Source organism: Salvelinus sp. IW2-2015, linkage group LG11 (genome assembly GCF_002910315.2).
Source record: "Salvelinus sp. IW2-2015 linkage group LG11, ASM291031v2, whole genome shotgun sequence".
NCBI lineage: Eukaryota > Metazoa > Chordata > Actinopteri > Salmoniformes > Salmonidae > Salvelinus > Salvelinus sp. IW2-2015.
Genome location: NC_036851.1, coordinates 37,314,998 through 37,335,655, shown reverse-complemented (window position 1 = coordinate 37,335,655; position 20,658 = coordinate 37,314,998). Strand labels below are relative to the sequence as shown.

Below are 20,658 nucleotides of genomic sequence, written 5' to 3'. Positions count from 1 at the left end.
ATGAACATACAAAATATATTGAATGAGTGATTGGTACAGAACAGCCTAGGCATATGATGCAGTAGATGTACTAGAGTCAGTATATACATATGGATGAGTAATGTAGGGTATAATAAACATTATAAGTGGCAATAGTTTAAAGTGCTAGTGATCACATGTATTACACCTAAAGATGGGCAAGATGCAGTAGATGATATAGAGTACAGTATATACATAGTAATAATAAGATGAGTACTGTAGGGTATGTAAACATTATATTAAGTGGCATTGTTTAAAGTGGCTAGTGATACATTTTTACATAAATTTCCATCAATTCCCATTATTAAAGTGGCTGGAGTTGAGTCAGTATGTTGGCAGCAAAGCCACTAAATGTAGTGGTGGTCTGTTTAACAGTCTGATGGGCCCTTGAGATAGAAGCTGTTTTTTCAGTCTCTCCGTCCCTGCCTTTGATGGCACCTGTACTGACCTCTCGCCTTCTGGATGATAGCGGGGTGAACAGGCAGTGGCCTCGGGTGGTTGTTGTCTTGATGATCTTTATGGCCTTCCTGTGACATCGGGTGTGTAGGTGTCCATGGAGGGCAGGTAGTTTGCCCCCGGTGGTGCGTTCTGCAGACCTCACTACCCTCTGGAGAGCCTTACGGTTGTGGGTGGAGCAGTTGCAGTACAGGCGGTGATTACAGCCCGACAGGAATGCTCTCGATTGTGTATCTGTAGAAGTTTGTGAGTGCTTTTGGTGACAAGCCAAATTTCTTCAGCCTCCTGAGGTTGAAGAGGCGCTGGCTGGCGCCTTCTTCACAACGCTGTCTGTGGTGGGTGGACCAATTCAGTTTGTCCGTGATGTGTACGGCCGAGGAACTTAAAACTTACTACCCTCTCACTACTGTCCCGTCGATGTGGATAGGGGGGTGCTCCTCTGCTGTTTCCTGAGTCCAAATCATCTCTTTTTTTGTTGGACGTTGAGTGTGAGGTTATTTTCCTGACACTACACTCCGAGGGCCTCACCTCCTCCCTGTAGGCCGTCTCGTCGTTGTTGGTAATCAAGCCTACCACTGTAGTGTCGTCGGCAAACTTGATGATTGAGTTGGAGGGTGCATGGCCAACGCAGTCGTGGTGAACAGGAGGGAGTACAGCAGAGGGCTCAGAACGCACTCTTGTGGGGCCCCAGTGTTGAGGATCGGCAGGGATGGAGATTTTGTTACCTACCTCACCACCCTGGGTGCGGCCCGTCCAGGAAGTCCAGTACCCAGTTGCAGCAGGGCGGGGTTGAGAATTGGAGTGGGTCTAGGTTGTCAGGTAGGGTGGAGGTGATATGGTCCTTGACTAGTCTCTCAAAGCACTTCATGATGACGGAAGTGAGTGCTACGGGGCGGCAGTCGTTTAGCTCAGTTACATTAGCTTTCTTGGGAACAGGAACAATGGTGGCCCTCTTGAAGCATGTGGGAACAGCAGACTGGGATAAGGATTGATTGAATATGTCCATAAACACGCCAGCTGGTCTGCGCATGCTCTGAGGACYCGGCTGGGAATGCCATCTGGGCCTGCAGCCTTGCGAGGGTTAAAAAGTTTAAATGTTTTACTCACCTCGGCTGCAGTGAAGGAGAGCCCGCAGGTTTTGGTAGCGGGCCGTGTCAGTGGCACTGTATTGTCCTCWAAGCGAGCAAAAAAGTGATTTAGTCTGCCTGGGAGCAAGACATCCTGGTCCACGACGGGGCTGGTTTTATTTTTGTAATCCGTGATTGACTGTAGACCCTGCCACATACCTCTTGTGTCTGAGCTGTTGAATTGTGACTCTACTTTGTCTCTATACTGGCACTTAGCTTGTTTGATTGCCTTGCGGAGGGATGGGGCTGTAGCAGAGTGTGTCGGTGTCAAAGTAAATCAAATCAAATTTATTTATAAAGCCTTTCTTACATCAGCTGATGTCACAAAGTGCTGTACAGAAACCCAGCCTAAAACCCCAAACAGCAAGCAATGCAGGTGTAGAAGCACGGTGGCTAGGAAAAACTCCCTAGAAAGGCCAGAACCTAGGAAGAAACCTAGAACCGAGGATAGTCCACATCACTAAGAACCGATTATGGTCCAAACACACCAACACAGTCGGGAAGAGGGCGTGACAATGCCTCTTTCCCCTAGGAGGCTGAAAAGATTTGTCATGGGCCCTCAGATCCTCAACAAATTATACAGCTGCACCATTGAGAGCATTTTGACTAGCTGCATCACCATTTGGTATGGCATGTAACGCTCTTCTTCCTCCTCGTCTGAGGAGGAGCAAGGATCGGACCAAAGCGCAGCGTGGTTTGAATACATATTTTAATTATAGCAACGAAGACGAAAAACACTTGACAAAATACAAAACAATAAACGACGTGAACAAACGAACGAAAACAGTACCGTGTGGCGAACAAACAGACACGGCAACAATCACCCAGAAAAAACAGTGAAAACAGCCTACCTTAATATGGTTCCCAATCAGAGACAATGACAAACACCTGCCTCTGATTGAGAACGATATTAGGCCAAACGAACAAACCTAAACATTGAAACAAATAACATAGACTGCCCACCCCAACTCACGTCCTGACCATACTAAATAAAGACAAAACAAGGGAAATAAGGTCAGGAACGTGACATGGCAACTGCTCTACATCCAACCGCCAGGCGCTACAAAGGGTAGAGTGTACGGTGCAGTACATCACTGGGGCCGAACTCCCTGCCATTCAGGACCTCTAAACCAAGTGGTGTCATAGACTGTCATAGACTGTTCTTTCTGCTATGGTATGGCAAACGGTTCCGGAGCGCTAAGTCTAGGTCCAAAAGGCTTCTGAACAGCTTCTATCCCCAAGCTATGACTGTTAAATAGTTAACCAAATAGCTAGCTGGACTATCTGCATTTACCCTTTTTGCACTAACTCTTTTTGACTCAATGCACACAGTCAGTAGCGGTGCGTGGGTAAAATCACCAGGGAAGCCAATCCAGAAAAAAAGCCATATTACACCCTATGTGTTGTGATTATTGCGTTATTTGCTCAATAATGAATGAATATGCCTTGACGCCATAATATATAGGCCTTAGGCAGAGACAATAAGAAGACAGTGGCAGAATAAATTCAACCACACATTTGTTTCATTACAAAACTGGAGAGCTGTAACGGTTGTCGTCGGTGGAAGGAGAGGACCAAAGCGCAGCGTGGTTAGTGTTCATCTTATTTAATAAATCCAAAAACTGAAAACTTCAAATACAAAACAACAAAGTGAAAACCGAAACAGTTCTGTCTGGTGCAGACACACAAAGACTGAAAATAACCACCCACAAAACCCAACAGAAAACAGGCTACCTAAATATGGTTCCCAATCAGGGACAAGGATTGACAGCTGCCTCTGATTGAGAACCATATCAGGCCAAACACAGAAATAGAAAATCATAGAAAAACTAACATAGACAACCCACCCAACTCACGCCCTGCCCTGACCATACTAAAACAAAAGACAAAACTAAGGAACTAAGGTCAGAACGTGACAAGAGCAACATCTGTCCGGTGAAGTCCACAAAGCATATTGCATGTAACAAACAGTTACATGACCTACAGCATGGTCAAGCAAGGTAATGTTTCCACATTTTTGGACCACTAAACAACTATTTATTAAGAACCATTGCGAGTTATTGAAAGTTGAAAAGAAAATAGGAGCTGCCTCCACTATTCCAGCGAAATCTAATCACCTATGCTTAGTCTAAAAACTAAAATACACAAAAAAACGATTTACTCCTATCTACGTAAGCTAAATATGATGTGGCTGTGCATGGGACTGATTTCTGTGTGTGTGTGTGTGTGTGTGTGTGTGCGTGTGTACAAACATGTTTACTCACGCCAATGCCATCCTCTTTCATGTTGTCTAAACAGTCTATGATTCTGTCATACAGTACATGCCTTTAGTTTTTGATGTACTAGGCTACCTAGCTAAAATGCTTGCTAGCCTAACTTCCTTTCATGAGTAACGAGACACCAGGCCAGCTAGTTAACATTAGTATACTACATCTAGCTACATGTTGAAATTCCATCCTCTCGGGCCAGGGGCACAATATATGACTTTTATGGTTGGATCAGAATCACCGTTATAATCATTGACTAGTACGGAGAATTAAGTAAAACCACAGGTCCAAATCCGTATCTCCATCCCATGTCTAATTTAGGAAAGGGCTGATTTTAGCTAGCTAGCTAGACACCGGAGGACAACAACACAACGAGATGCAACAATAAAAACGAAATTTTGTCAATTGGCTGGCTTGTGATGTGATTGGCTTGAAGTCAAATCCAAACTGGCTTCCCTTGACACTTTTTTTGGTGCGCCAGGACCATTCACAGCTGAGCTCAACACTGATTGGCTATTATTTATTTTTTTAATTATCAAGGGAGGCCAAWTGCTCACTGGCTTCCCTTGCATTCAATGCTATGGGCGGCAACAATGTCATACTCTTTCTGACCTGACAGTATGTGTAGGGTATCTATCGGATGCTGAGTCAGACAGAGTTTTGTTCGGTCGGATGCTTTCTACGGTGAGATACATTCAGTATCCTCTTGCCCATTGAAGGAAATTTATGAAACACAGAGAGAATAAATAAATAATTTAATGTTTTCTTCTTGTAACATTTTTGGTGGATGTCTGGCTTCCCTTGGCATCCATAAATACACACCACTGTACACACTGGACTCTACCCACATATTCACACATACATACACTGACACTCCAACTCACTCACTCACACAACTTGTACACAGGCACACATTCGCCACAAACACACACACCCACACTTCCACACTCACAAKATATGCTTTACAGCGAAAGCAATACAAGCTTTTGTGAGTGTATCAATCAATGCTAGAACAGCTAGCCCCAAATTAGCATGGTCACGAAAGTCAGAAAAGCAATAAAATGAATCGCTTACCTTTGATAATCTTTGGATGTTTGCACTCACGAGACTCCCAGTTACACAATAAATGTTCTTTTTTTTCTCCGATAAATATTACTTTTATAACAAAAAAACGCCATTTGGGTTGCGCATTATGTTCAGAAAACRACAGCCTCGTTCCGTTCGACGAAAATTTKAAAAAGTATCTGTAATGTTCGTAGAAACATGTCAAATGTTTTTTATAATCAATCCTCAGGTTGTTTTTAACCTACATAATCGATAATATTTAAACCGGACCGTAACCTATTCAATAAAAGAGAGAAAGAAAATGGAGAGCTACCCCTCTCGCGCGCAGGAACTAATCAAAGGACACCTGACTAGTTTTTAAAAATCTCGCTCATTTTTCAAAATAAAAGCCTGAAACTATGTCTAAAGCCTGGTCACAGCCTGAGGAAGCCATTGGAAAAGGAATCTGGTTTATTACCCCTTTAAATGGAGAAAGACAAGGCAATGAAACACAGATAAAAAAATAAAAAAATAATCACTTCCGGGTTAGATTTCCTCAGGTTTTCGCCTGCAAAATCAGTTTTGTTATACTCACAGACAATATTTAGACAGTTTTGGAACCTTTGGAGGTGTTCTATTCCTAATCTGTAAATTATATGCATATTCTACGATCTGGACCTGAGAAATAGCAGTTTACCTTGGGAACATTATTTAAAAAAATTAAAAAAATCTGACCCCTAGCGTCAAGAAGTTAAATAATACATTTAAAAAGAAAAGGATAGGTATCCCCCATGAGACCCTTTCCGGGATACCGTCTCTGGGGTCTTGCTGTATCCTGTCAGGACACAAACTCAAACTCCCTTGTCTTAGCTCGGGCACCTCCTCCAACTACACAGAAGTCACCTTACTTCCTCCAGTCCTCTCCTGTGTGCTGCCCTTTCTGGCAGCTTTATGGGCTTGTACAGCTGGTGAGCAATCAGCCCTTGATTACTCCCTAATCAGCCCCAATTAGTCCTGGGCGGAGAGCCCGTCGAGACCTGGCATGTCCAGCAGATGGAGCCATCGCCTCGTGATGTATACTCCGTCTGTCAACAGGCCTCGACGAGTCTCCCTGGTGGTGACCTGCTGTACGCCACACTATATATACAGCACATTCGGAAAGTATTTAGACCCCTTGCTTTTTCCACATTTTGTTAGGTTACAGCCTTATTGTAAAATGATTAATAGGTTTTTAGAATTTTTTGAAAATGTATACATTTTTAAAACAGAAATACCTTATTTACAAAAATGAGTTCAGGTGCATCCTATTTCCATTGATCATCTACAACTTGATTGGAGTCCATCTGTGGTAAATTCAATTGATTGGAAATTATTTGGAAAGGCACTGTGAATGAACATTTTCTGTTTGTGGCTTTCTTATAACCAATTGACTGATATGATCATGCCTGTGAGTAATCCTCACTATCAGTAGAAGCAAGTTGTCAGTAAGCCCAGAACATTGTTTTGAGAACGGAAAGGGATATCTCTGTTTTCAAGGTCTCAGCTTGGAGAAGAAGAAAACCTCGTGAGGCATTGGTTGGTCACATGCATGAGCCAAACATTTAATTAAGTAAATATGAATAAGAATAAATAAGGAGTAAGCTAAATCAGGCAAATACAGTTGAAGTCGGAAGTTTACATGCACCTTAGCCAATACATTTAAACTCAAATACATTTAAAGTTTTTCACAATTCCTGACATTTAATCCAAGTAACCAAATCCCTGTCTTTAGGTCAGTTAGGATCACAACTTTATTTAAGATGTGAAATGTCAGTAATAATAGTAGGAGAAATGATTTATTTCAGAATTTGATTTATTTCGTCACTTCCCAGTGGGTCAGAGTTTACATACACTCAATAGTTATTGGTAGCATTGCCTTTAAATTGTTTAACTTGCAAGGGGGAGGCTTGCAAGCCGAAGACACCATCCCAACCGTGAAGCATGGGGGTTGGCAGCATCATGTTGTGGGTGTGCTTTGCTGCAGGAGGGATGGTGCACTCACAAAATAGATGGCATTATGAGGCAGGAAAATTATGTGGATTATATTGAAGCAACGTCTTCATCAGGAAGTTAAAGCTTGGTTCGCAAATGTGTCTTCCAAATGGACAATGACACAAGCATACTTCCAAGTGTGGCAAATGGCTTAAGGACAACAAGGTCAGGTATTGGATGGCCATCACAAAGCCCTGACCTCAATTCCTATAGAACATTGTTGGGCAGAACTGAAAAGCGTGTGCGAGCAAGGAGGCATACAAACCTGACTCAGTTACACCACTCTGTCAGGAGGAATGGGCCAAAATTCACCCAACTTATTTTGGAGTGATTGTCTGGCTTGGCCTGGCGGTGCGGGGAGGCATAGCGTTTACTGGTTACAATCTGCACCAACTCGGCCTGTACTTGGCGGAGGATTGCCGGTAGTTGGAGCGAACAGAACAGGGGGCCTGGGCAGGTGCACTGCTGACGGGAGGTTGCGGGACCGTGCTGGCGGTATATACGGTAAAACCACGGGCTTTATAGGGTAGGTATTCTCTAGAGTCGCAATGTTTGTGTCGTTTTTTTGCCTGCTTTTTTCTTTCTTTTTTAGTGGGTATTTTCTTTTTTTTTTTTTTCTGTTGTTTTGTTTTTTTTTTTTTTTTTGCGTTTTTTTTTTTTTTTTTGTTTTTTTTTTTTTTTTTTTGTCGGGTTTTTTTTTTTTTTTTGGTGGGAGGCGGTTTTTGTCTGTTTTTTTTTTTTTTTTTTTTTTTCTTATACTTCGGCGATTTTGAGAGGTGCGCGGGCTGGTTGCTCGGTCGTCACGCGCATGTTTCATTGTCTTGCAGTGCCCGGTGGAGCAGGCGGGGGGCGCTGCACGGAGGATAGGCCCCGACGTTAGCGGGCGACCCTTGTAGAAGGCTACCCGAAACATTTGTCCCAAGTTAAACAATTTAAAGGAAATGCTACCAAATACTAATTGAGTGTATGTAAACTTCTGACCCACTGGGAATGTGATGAAAGAAATAAAAGCTGAAATAAATAATTCTCTCTACTATTATTCTGACATTTCACATTAAAATAAAGTGGTGATTCTAACTGACCTAAAACAGGGACTTTTTTACTGGGATTAAATGTCAGGAATTGTGAAAAACTGAGTTGACATGTAGTTGGCTAAGGTGTATMTAAACTTCTGACTTCAACTGTATTTACAAAGCATGTGACAATTAAAATTGTATTTGATAACCTTGCTTTATACTTTGGTCAATCTGACAAATACACAACACCAGGTTGAAGTACATCAAAACCAATACTTTATTTAATGTATAGCAATACAATTTACGTATTAAATAGCACTATTAAACTTCAATAACATGATATCATATAACAGTACCATAGTAATGCAACACCATGGTACAATCATACAATGACAGAATATAATAAATGGAAAAAACATTTCTTTATCTTCAAGTTTACAAAATAGAATGAATGCTGAACTTGCTTAGATGGACTGAGGCAGCAAACTTTATTCAGTGACTCCCTGGATGTTTTCCATCCATAGCACAAATTGGTCTGGTGTAGTATATAACAAAAGTCTGATATTCAAATGGGGAGTAATAACATTCTTTACCCAGACAGAACAAAAAAGAATCATGGTACCTTATTCCCTATATAGTGCACTCTTTTTCAGGAAAAGTATTTTAATTTATTTAACTAGGCAAGTCAGCTAAGAACAAAACCCCTATGGGACTCCCAATCAGGGCCGGTTGTGATACAGCCTGGAATCGAACCAGGGTCTGTAGGGACGCCTCTAGCACTGAGATGCAGTGCCTTAGAACGCTGCGCCACTCAGGAGCCCAAAGGTATGGCGCTATATAGAGAATAAGGTGCTATTTTAGATGCAGTAATGGATTTGTGCTGGAATGTGATGTCGGTCTACTTGTTTATTTGGAGACTTGGGGCTCTATTCGCTGAAGCGTTACAGATTGCGTTATAGAAATGTAAAGGTAATTTCCGTCATGCAGCGTTTACGTGAATGCAGTCTCCGCTAACGCAGGAACATTYCCTTTAAATTTCTATCAAGTTGTAACGCTGAACTTCTGCGACACGGATTGAAACGAGCCCTTAATTCCTACATACTCTCCACAAATGCAATGAGTGAGAGTAGGATAATGTTAAAGAAAAAAGCTTAATATGAAAATATAAAGGTCTATGATGATCACACAGCATAGATTATAACTTCCAAGAAGATTGGTCCTTGAAGTAAATATGTACATGACCTTGAAATAGCAAATTACACTAATGTTATAAATGAAATATGTATAAAGCATAAAGTTAATAATAATAATAATAACAATAATAGTTACAGGCAAAAATTTTTTTTTGCTGCCAATAACCATTTCGTGACAAATGAGCATGTAGGCTGTGTTTACACAGGCAGCCCTATTCTGATATTTTTTTCACTAATTGGTCTTTAGACCAATCAGATCTGAACAAGATCTGATGTAAAAAAAAATCTGAGATTGGTCAAAAGACTTAGGCGGCCTGTGTAAATGCAGCCATAGTAAGTCAGGACTTTTCTTCAAATGTTGGAGAGTTGTGACTTCATTTAACAAGATACTCGTTGAGAGAGAAGAGCAAAAAATAGGAACAAATAGGAAAATACAGCATGTATGTATCAGTACAGGGTACAGCTACAGGATACAGTATAGATGGGTAAAGTAGATATTGTGGTTTGGTGTAGGCGTTGGATAAAAACAACCTCTTTTAGCCCAGTTAAAACAACATGGTGCAGTATGGACTGACACATTGGACTGGTTTTTAGGATAAAAGCTTCATGTGACACTTGTTTACATTTTGGGCAAACAACTTTGTTGCAATTTTCAACCATGTCTTTGGTTATAATGACAGTAAAACACTTCACCTTCCGGATTATGTTAAGACCAAGAACTCCATTCATATGGTAAAATGAAAAGCTATGTTTAATATGAAGTATACTCCGTTGTAAGGGAACAGTTGATGCCAGACGAGTCACATGTAGACCTGAAACTAACCAGTATAATTTATTAAAACAAAATTGACAATATGGGTCTCAGTGTGTCCAAGCACCAATCCACACAAGGCGAGAGGGGAAATACAGAGTATACAAAACCAGCTGCTTAATATGATCAAGTATATAGTCATATGGATTACAAAACAATAGAAATATTAATATAAAGCAATGAATGTTCACAGTAGTTGTTGTAATACCACTTTTTAAAAAAGTAATGGGTACAATTTACAAATAGAATGGAGATATTTGGGTAATATAGGAATAATATGTATAATCTACAGATTATAAATGCTCCTGGGATAAAGTGGGTTTTACTGAATAAGAAGCGTTGGGTACACTTTATTTGGATAGTCCTGATAGAGCATCTACAGATGGACTACAGATGGACTACAGATGGGCATACCATCAACAACGATCTGTTGATAAGCAACTGCTTGCTAAGGTTACGGTTAGAGTTAGGTATAGAATGAGGTTTAGGGTAAGGGTTAAATTTAGGATTAGGATAAGGGTTAGGGCTAGTAGACAGTTTAAATCTTACTGATAAGTCTGTAGAGCATCTACAGACGGACTACGCCAATAAAGTCTTACCGCAGTGTTGACCAGATGATAGTGTTGCAATGCTTGTTAAGTGAGCTGTACTGTCATTCACTGAACTGGGATAGTCTATATTGAGAAATCTAATGGACTGGATCATGTTGACCTTCAGGGTTGTCCTTGGTCCTCATTCTTCATTCATTGAAGCTAAAGTCTGTTCTTAGCCACAATCCAGAGAGATCCAATGAGTGTAGAGTACAGTGGAGCCAGGGTGTAGTTAATGGTACTGTATTATCAAACAGGGTTTTAGGCAGTAACATCGACAGTGTAGTGTAAACTGGTCAGAGAAGCTTTCTTTTTCCTCACGTGAAACAATGTAACAGTTAACAACTCTCAGCAGGATAACAATTAAGACAAACAATTATGAAGAAAAAAATAAATATCAAAAAAGTTTATATCAGTGTAAAAAAGGTAATCAGGTTATTCATTTAACCAATATTTCTGTCTAAAAAGGCCTCAAGGAAAGTCCGCCAAAGTTCTCTTTGTTCCTCAGAGTTGTACAAATTAAGTGCCTTCGGATAATGGTGTGGCAGGCAGACCAGTAACCAGTCAGACCAGTCATATCAGAGACCAGTCAGACCAGCGACTCCATGCTCTCAGCAGGATCTGATTCGTCCATGATGACCACCACTCCATTAGTGTCCATGTAGATGGGGCTCATCCCACTGTCTCTGCTGCTCACCAGGCTCAGCATGGCCTTGTACAGGTACTGGTACTGCTCCTGGAGACAGACGCACAGGGAGAGATGAAGACCGAGAAACAAATGTTTCAACTTTAAATGATACTTCTAGGTCTATTCTAAGATTGTTGACATGTCAGAATGAGCAATGACCACCAAGTGATATTTGTTCCTATGACTGACTGGAGATTTTGCTTAAGTTATTGCTTATTGGCGATTATTGAAGCCTGACAGCACCAATCCTCCTGACTGGGTCATGGGTGAACTCACTATGTCTGTGAAGACTCCCGGCCTCATGAGGTTGATCATCTTAGCCACCTGATAGACATCCACAGCCCCTTCACTCTCCAACTGCTGAGACAAGGTGGTGAGGGCACACAGAGTCCCTGCAGACACTGCCCCAAACCTACCAGGGACATGGAGGGACATGTTAACACACATACATACTCCTGATATACCAATGCATGCATGCCGACACACACACTTACTCATCGTGTATAATGGTGGGTCCGTCTCGGGTCATAGCCTCCTCTTTGATGACGTTGATGAGCTCAAAGGTGCCGCTGAGAGGGGCATCGGGGTTGGGCCATTTAGGGCACTGGAAATGTCTCACCTCCAGGACATAGTCATCCTGTTAGAGGGAGAGTTATTAAACAAGAAAGACAACTAGGACACTGACAATACAGTACCGTTACCTCAGGCCAGCACTGTAGTTTAGCTAAACCCCATCTGATGACACTTAGTTTGTATTAATGGGAATAATAAACTTCTAAATGTAGTCAAATACAACTTTCCTATCTAGCTTGAAGGATCACTCTGGGACACACATGGCCCTGTCATCTGCGTACAGGTATGACAGGGTCTGAGAGGGTTTTATACACTCACACAGGTGAGAGTTTACTTGTGAAAGGTCAAAGGTGAAGGGTTACTGTACCTGCGTGGCCTCCAAGATGAAGTCGTGGATGATGATCTGTTCTTCGTTGGAGAGACACAGTCTGTCCTTGCTGATCAGGGTGACGGTGAAAGCTAGGCAGTTCATTGCCTCCTCTCTGCTCGGCCAGTACACAAACTCATCCTCAGCCTAAATACACATACGGCAGACATACAGGTTAGATGTGTGTAATGTATGTGTGTGTAACCAGGCGAGAACAGTAGAGCGCTACTTGACTAAATGTTATAACCTTCTGGCCAGCTACTCTACTCACCAAACCATGGTTGTCTGCAAGCATGACAATGATTTGGGCATTGTGGTCCCAGATCATTCTCCAGAAGTCTGTGGTGGTGTGGGGTAAAGGATGCTGGGTAATGATGAACTCATTACTCCTGTAGTAACCCTGCGTGGCCCAAGGTTTAAGATCAATATGTAAGCACTCATACATAGTCAACAACTCACAACATCTTCTATAACATAACCCAATTACTTTTACGTTGTCTAAACATCAGAAGGAATGTATTGTGTCTGTTAGGTTTTACATTTGATCTAAATTAGTTTTAAAAGGTTACGGTCGGATCGTGATGAGTACTGTGTACAGGCCCTTGTCTCAATTTCTGAGTATTAATTATTCCTTATAATAAATAATTGACTATTATTCAGTAAGAGGCTTCACACAATAACAGTTTGAAATGCAGAGTAATTATAATCATCAAGGGAACAGAAGATATCATCAGACAGAGTGTGTGTGGTGTGCGGGGTATAGCAGTATCATACCATTATGTAGGAGGCATTGATATAGTCTGTGTCTTTCATTCCAAGGAGAGGGGCCAGTCCTACGCGAGCTCGTTCCGCTAGAGCGGGAGAAAAAAATACATTTATTCAATCACACCCATGGCGTTAGGGTGCCATGATACAGTACTAGATAATAATGAACATAATTGTTGCTGTGGCAACTACAGCACTTTCCCTATGGCATAATAACATGGCCGGGTAAATAAACTCTAACTCTTTCTATAATGTCTCGGGGCGAACTGGCAAAGCATGACACCTCATTATCTCACTCAGTGCAGTAGATGATGGAGAATTGACAGAGTAATTGATAATGTAGCCTAGGATAGTATGTATAGAAATACTGTCCTCACATGGAACTACTGAGGAGTTGCGGTTCTTCTCCTTGTTGCAGTCTTTCTGGGCGCTGAAACACTCCACGAAGCTGCCGTTACTCTGGGTCAGCAGCTGGAGAGATGGAGGTAGCAAGACCGTGCTGTGAGATAGAAATATCTCACCACGAACGGGTTTAATGTTTATTATGTGTGTATGTGACATGTATTACAGTGTTCAGTACACTGTAGTCCTTCAACTATGGAGTCTCTAAAAGGCACTATTCCTTATAGTTTGTAAGACATACAGTACGAACTACACTATGCTACACCAAAGGAGGCTGGGGTTCATCATACCCTGAACTGCTTGTCAAGGCGTGTGCGGCCCCCCAGGCCGGGGGTGAGGATGCTGTTGACGTAACCATGGAGCTGCCAGGCGGGTACCTCTGTCTCACTGCCCAGGATGGCCTCCATAAGGGCATCATGGATGAACACATACTGCTCCTATAGTCCAGGGGGAAGGGCAGAGGGAGGAAGAATTAGACTGGAGAGAACCACTGAGCTTATGGAGAAGATCTCTCTAGCTAGTGTAACATTGTGTAGGAGATGACATTCTCTTCGGCAGTTACTGTAGCTGTATGAACTTTGTAGGTGTATCGGAGGTGTCATTTGTCACACACACAAACACACACCTCTGTCTGGACCAGGTAGTTGCGTTGTGTGCGGATGTGTTTGAGAAAGCCCCAGACGTTGACTGTGCTTTTGTCTTTGATCTGCTGCAGCATGCTGTCGATCACGATGTACGTACCCGTCCTCCCGACTCCAGCACTATACAACCAAAACACATGTTACCTACTAACTACCACAGGAGACCCATAGAAGGACCTGTATTACTGATCGTAGACAAGACTTCAATGAAAKTAGTGGTGTTTCTGATTACCTCTTATGATGAGGAAGATGATTTTGTGCACTAGGATAGAGCGTCGCCCTCTCTGCAGTAAACATGGGCGGAATCCATGTTTAGAGAATATAATTTTTCTAGAGAGCTATTGTACCTGCAGTGCACTAGGACAGGGCCCATGCCAGGTGCGCGTGCTGCAGAGGAGCGCCCTATAAAGGTGAGGACAGGTAGGGTGTATTCCGGAACGCCCATGTCAGGCCACTGGGTGTAGTGATACTGGATCACCATCCGCTCGTTCTGACGCCCCTTCGGGTTGCCCTTCTGACCCTGCAACAATATGGATGACATTGAAGACTGAACTGGATGGAGTATGTCCACTTGGCAGATACAAAAATATAAGGCACACAAGGAAAGACCTGCTGGCTAAAGGGCCAATTTCCTTAGGCCTAGTCCAAAAACAATCTCAATGGAGGATTTCTATTGAACAGGATTCTTAGTGATTTTAGCCAGGACTAGGCTTAATGTGTGTCTGGGGAAAGCAGCCCTAAGCGGAGGTGTCCCCAACACAAGCACTATGCACAGACATCTCAGTAGTACTGTAGACGTACTGTACGGGTATTGTAGCATTGGGACATACCTTTTTGACTTTGGTGTTCCGTATGAGGAATTGTCTCAGTGTGTAACAGGCGTGAACTTTAGTACTCTTCAGAGTCACCACAATGTTGCCATACTCCTCAGTGCTCTCTGTGGGCCAGTATTGGTCACATTTTCTCTGTGAAAGACAACAGTATTAATCTAATCTTCTCTGAAAAAGAAAACAGTATTAATCTTATCTTCCCTGTCAAACAACAATATGCTCTTTAAAAGCCAGCTGTATATCATCCATTGTGAAAGAAAACAGTAACACCAACAGTCAGAGAGAGACCACCTACCCTTCCTTTCTCTACCAGGTTGGTGATCATGACGATGATACCAGTGTTCTGTTCCCACACCATCCTCCAGAAGTCCTCGAATGTGGACTTGAGAGGGCCCTGGGCGGCGATGTAGGCCTTGGGATGGTTGTAACCCTGTTGAGAGGAGACGAGGGGCTAAGTGACAGCAGTACACTCACACAGAGCGCAAGTACAGTACACATAAAAAAGGTGAGTACCAGAGCATATATAATGACAGAGAAAGAGAACACAGCATACATAAAAACACTTAGAATAGCTACTAAATACATCTAAAGCAGTTGGTTGACCTACATCTACATAGTTAGCGTTCATGTATTCACTGTGTTTAGCATCCTTGCCAGCCAGTGGTCGTAACTTCACCCTACTGTGATCGTCTGGAAGATAGATGAAAGGAATATTAGTCTCATTCTGCATTGCCTTTTTAACGTCACACATGAATATAACAGGCTGTCAGTGTTGACTTACAGGCCACGATGTTGATGTATCTGTTTTTGTGCTTGTTGTCAGGATGATTGGAATGTTCTGCAGTGATCTTAAGGTCCACCGTACAGCGCTGAACCTCCTAGGGAGAGAGGTCAAGAGGGGAAGAAAACTATTTATTTTTCATACAGGAAATGGTCTGATCAGTTAATAATGATATGTTTGAATTACATTAGCAACATGATCATTATCATACGGGTTTGTATAGTGTGTGTATCCATACATCTGGGACAACTAGCCTAGTGTTGCGGCTGTATGTCTGTACTATATTTGATTGACATAGTATGAATAACGTAGGTTCACCTGCACCCACCTGTGTGCGTCTGTGTGTCTGTGTGCAGTGTGTGCAGTGTGTTCCCTCTGGAGAAGTGTTAGCTTTGTGCCTCCACCTGGTCACAAAGACAGTGTGCTCCTGTCCAGCCAACCAGAAACTAGACTGTTAATTAACCTGCCTCACACTCAGCCATCTGCTCCACAACACACACTTCTTTCAGTATAAATATACTGAACAAAAATATAAAAAGCAACACGTAAAGTGTTGGTTCCATGTTTCATGAGGTGAAATAAAAGATCCCAGAAATGTTCCATACGCACGAAAAGCTTATTTCTCTCAGATTTTGTGCACAAATTTGTTTACATCCCTGTTAGTGAGGAATTCTCTTTTTCCAAGATAATCCAACCACCTGAGAGGTGTGGCATATCAAGAAGATTATTAAACGGCATGATCATTACACAGGTGCACCTTGTGCTGAGGAAAATAAAAGGACACTCCAAAATGTGCAGTTTTGTCACACAACACAATGCCACAGATGTTTCAAGTTGAGGGAGCATGCAATTGGCATGCTGACTGCAGGAATGTCCACCAGAGCTGTTGCTAGAGAATTTAATGTTAATTTCTCTATCATAAACTGCCTCCAATGTCGTTTTAGAGAATTTGGCAGTACGTCCAATCGTCCTCACAACCGCAGACCACGTGTAACCATGCCAGCCCAGGAGCTCCATATCCGGCTCCTTCACCTGCGGGATCGTTTGAGACCAGCCACCCGGACTACTGATGAAACTGAGGAGTATTTCTGTCTGTAATAAAGCCCTTTTGTGGGGAAGAACTCATTCTTATTGGCTGGGCCTGGCTCCCCAGTGGCTGGGCCTGGCTCCCCAGTGGGTGGGCCTGGCTCCCCAGTGGGTGGGCCTATGCTGCGCTCCTGCCCAGTCATGTGAAATCCATAGATTCGGGCCTAATGGATTTATTTTAATTGACTGATTTCCTGATATGAACTGTTACTCAGTCAAATCGTTGTATTTATATKTTTTTTCAGTATACATACTGCACATGCCCTGTACACATTTCATATTGTTTACACAGACATAGGCAGTAATGTACACACCTACACACTCACAGACAGGCAGTAATGTACACAACTACACACTCACAGACAGGCAGTAATGTACACAACTACACACACAGACAACATAAACCAGAATATGAGAATATCATAAACTCACAGACACACACTCCCCCTCAACAATAGGAGAAACGCTGAGAGATCAAAAGGTATTGTGTTACTTCCTACCTCAAACTCCTCAGCGAACCCGTGCAAGTTGTTGGAGTAGAGTTCCATGATGTGTTTGATGAACTGCCTGACAGGGACGGCATCCATGTCATCTGTAGGAAGACATAACACACTTAGAAAGACACAAATGTGGACATATCACACTTAGGCCTTCTTCACAATGGCAGAGAGAGTGACTTTCTTTGGCAATGTTAACATATGTTTCCCATGCCAATAAAGCGCCTTGAATTGAGTGAGTGTGTGTCCGAGTGTGTGACACACTGTCACAAACAAAATCTAAATTTAGATCAATTTTAAATTCAAGCTATAACAACAAAATGTGGAAAAAGTCCAGGGGTGTGATTACTTTGTGAAGGTGTAAATAACAATATTAATATCCTGTCTAGAACCTGCCTACATTTGTAACATCTTCCATATTTCAGACAGACAAATGAAAGACCAGGTATTTTAATATCCCTTCAGCCTGTATCCCTTAGATTCCAAACGTCTCAGAGTAGGAGTGCTGCTCTAGGATCAGGTTCTCCCTGTCCATTATATCTCATTCAATGTGATCTAAAAGGCAAAACTGAACCTAAATCAGCACATCACACACAGCCTCCCACTGAGACTAATAACTAACCCAGTAGTACAGATATGAATAACACGTCACGCATCATCATCATCACACACGGAAATGCTTCACCGAGATTCTTACAGATAAAAAGGATCAATGTGTGGACACATCTAGACTTGTTGTCGTTTATGTTGAGAAGAKCACTTATTAGCCATGTCACACAGAGCGATGGGAATCACACCACAGCTAGACCAGTCACTGGTGAACAAAMAGCCATAATTGTCTAATATGGGTGTTTAGAGGGGGTGGCATCTGTGTCAGATGAGCCACATCAGTCCCAAATTATCCATTAGGGAGGAGAGGTGATGGGGAGGCTACTATCACACAGAGAAAACCATCAGGACAAAGGGTGTGTGTGTGTGTGTGTGGACAGAGGAAACAGCTGCTGGGTTTGTCTGCTGGTGCTGGTGTGTGATATTACAGCCAATACACACTCCCAGCTGGGTCCACTGACAGACAGGCACTCCCTGACTCACTTCAATGGTTACATGGTTAAAGGTGATTGGGGGATTGTTTGAGTGTCCATTTGTCAACCGTCTTCCATTTATACACTAATCAATGGAGCTGATTAAAATACTATGGGCACATTTGGATTTGCTAGAACTTTGCAGCTGTGCGCACATTTTGCATCCCTTTATTCAGGAGAGAAGGGATGTGATGAAAGGTGGAACAAAGACATTCACGTGCAGGCAGGCACACACACTAGACCAGCTGTGTCAGAGTTTTGGCTCCATGCACCCCCTCTCTCCATTTTCTTCCTGCTCATTAAACCCCTCACATTACAGTCCAGTGGGGGGATGGATTTAGCATTTCAGATGCTGTAAAACAATCACAGTTCTATAAACACTTAACACTCTGTTCTCTGAGATGGTATATTAACTTGTCTGTACAGAAAGAAGCAGTTCGTCTCCACCTACAGGAGAAAAGAGAGGGAGAAGGGGACAGAGCGCTTGCGCGAGGAAGGGGGACAGGGAGCGAGCGAGGAAGGGGGACAGAGCGAGCGCGCGAGGAAGGGGGACAGGGAGAGAGACGAGGAAGGGGGACAGGAGAGAGCGAGCGAGGAAGGGGGACAGAGAGCGAAGCGTGCGAAGGAAGGGGGACAGGGATAGAGCGAGCGAGGAAGGGGACAGAGCGAGCGAGGAGGGAGAGAGGGATAGAGCGAGCGAGGAAGGGGGACAGGGAGAGAGCGAGCGAGGAAGGGGGACAGAGCGAGCACGCAAGGAAGGGGACAGGGATAGAGCGCGCGAGGAAGGGGGACAGAGCGAGCGAGGAAGGGGGACAGAGCGAGCGAGGAAGGGGGACAGAGCGAGCGAGGAAGGGGACAGAGCCGGCGAGGAAGGGGGAACAGAGCGAGCGCGCGAGGAAGGAGACGGATAGAGCGAGCGAGGAAGGGGACAGGGAGAGAGCGAGCGAGAAGGGGGACAGAACGAGCGCGCGAAGAAGGGGGACAGAGCAAAGGTGGGGGGAAAGAGAGCGAGCAAAGGTGGGGGGAAAGAGAGCGAGCAAAGGTGGGGGGAGAGAGAGGGAGAGAGAGAAAATAGACAAAAGACAGAATGGATGGAGAGTCAATACAGACATCAGCTGGGTTCTTTAAGTTAACCATCATTGCTTTGAACTGGGCCGTAGTGCCATAGTCCCTCTGAGTCCCTGAGTGTTTCCTCTCTTCAAAGGAACGCTATGCACCACACACAGCACTGTCTTCTCATTGTGTTATTGACTAGCTGCCTCTACACTGGGCTCTCTCAGAGAGAGAGCCCATCACTCCTAATAGAGCAGCTCACAAGCACTTTGACATGCACTCAGGGTGTAAGCCGCTGAGTAAAATAGAAGTAGATTGGCCCATTCAAAAGTATTAAACTCACACTAGAATGTATCCTATCCTTAACAAGAGCAGATAATGACTAACAAAGAAAAAGGCTTGACTTAACTTCTTTATGATAGGGGGCAGCATTTTCACTTTTGGATGAATTGCGTGCCCATAGTGAACTGCCTCCCACTCTGTCCCAGATGCTAATATATGCATATTATTATTACTATTGGATATAAAACACTCAAGTTTCTAAAACTGTTGGKATGATGTCTGTGAGTATAACAGAACTCATATGGCAGGCAAAAACCTGAGAAAAAACAGGAAGTGAGAATTCTGAGACTGGTCAATGTTCAACTCATCGCCGAATCAATTCCCTAAGATAGGGAAGATATGGATCTGTTTGCACTTCCTACGCCTTCCACTAGATGTCAACAGTCTGTAGAARGTGGAATGAAGCTTATGCTGTGTTGTGGGGCCGGATGGGAGGGGAATGAGTCAGTGGTCTGGCAGATTGTCAGTTCCTGGTCACMCGCTTTCCTCATGATATCGCCTTGCGTTCCATAACTTCTACAGACATGAAGGAATGCTCCGGTTGGAACGTTATTGGATATATATGATAACAACATCCTGAAGATTGATTCTCTACTTAGTTTGACCAGTTTATTCAACCTGTTATATAACTTTTTGAAGTTTTCGTCCGAGTTCGCCTGCATTTGCGCGAGTGTTTCGACATGTGCACTAAACATGCTAGCAAAAGTAGCTACTTAGACATAAGTAATGGACATTATCGAACTAAACAACAATTTATTGTGGAACTAGGATTCCTGGGAGTGCATTCTGATGAAGATGATCAAAGGTAAGGGAATATTTATGATGTAATTTCGTATTTCTGTTGACTCCAACATGGTGGGGAAATGTTGTTATGTTTGAGCGCCGTCTCAGATTATTGCATGGTGTGCTTTTTACGTATTTTTTATTTTTTTTATCTGACACAGAGGTTGTATTAAGAACAAGTGTATCTTTAATTATATATAAAACATGTATCTTTC

The 20,658-nt window shown here is 42.9% G+C and overlaps 1 pseudogene; it reads right to left on the bottom strand.

Moving 5' to 3' along the window:
- Positions 1-8,212: 8,212 nt before the first annotated feature.
- LOC111970319 (receptor-type tyrosine-protein phosphatase gamma-like) overlaps positions 8,213-20,658 on the bottom strand; it is a 227,927-nt pseudogene continuing 215,481 nt past the window's right edge.